Genomic DNA, 853 nt, shown 5'->3' with positions numbered 1-853 from the left:
AGAAAATACAAAAGGGCGAGTTCCCCTATGGAATTATCCAAATGTAAGAGAAATCATAACGATATCTTTTTAGATGTGTAGGTTTTCTATTGCTATGATGATGGTGTCAGTAGCAATCGAGTGGCTCCAGCAAAGGAGAGTGTCTGTTGATAGATGATTCCTATTAGGATGAGTGACATCTCTAGACTAAATCAACCCAGACCAATCTCCTTGGGGGGACTAATTATTGGGAGTGGCAATTCAATGATAGGACACGTTTTGGCAAGTCTTCCTAATATGATATTGCCTAACTAGAGTGTTGCCATATTTCTATAAAATGATGTTGAACATCTTGTTAGCCGACTTCATTTCTCATGATGATCAGTGTTCATACTGAGAGATGTGAGTGTTTGAACCAAGGCTTTTAAAATCGGACCGGACCGTCCAGTTCAACCGGTTGAACCGCGAACCAGCCGGCCGGCCGGTTACGGTTCTCTTGAGAGTCGGTTTCGCATCGAACCGGCTTCGAACTGGTCGAACTGCCGATCCGACCGTTGAACCGGCAAACCGGCGCCGGTTTTGGATAACCGAAGGGTTCGAGATTGGCTTAATTTGTGCCGTTGGATCTGATCATACGGTAAGGATTAGACAACGCTTATACGAAAATGAAAAAAAACCCTACTATTCACATATTCGCAAGTTCGTTCGGCTTCCTTCTTCTCGTCTGTTCCCCGAACCAGTCGCCTCTTTCGCGAAAGCTTCCCTCTCTCAGTCTCTCGTGCTGTTTTCCATCTTCTCCAACCCACAGATTTCGTCGTCTCCGGTTGCCACCGCTGCCGCAGTGGCGGTTTCGGTCGCTTCCGATCAACGGACG

This window comes from Dendrobium catenatum, unplaced genomic scaffold, assembly GCF_001605985.2.
Source record: "Dendrobium catenatum unplaced genomic scaffold, ASM160598v2 fragScaff_scaffold_403, whole genome shotgun sequence".
NCBI classification, from domain to species: Eukaryota; Viridiplantae; Streptophyta; class Magnoliopsida; order Asparagales; family Orchidaceae; genus Dendrobium; species Dendrobium catenatum.
The sequence above is the reverse complement of the archived record's forward strand: the minus strand, read 5'-3'. Positions refer to the sequence as shown.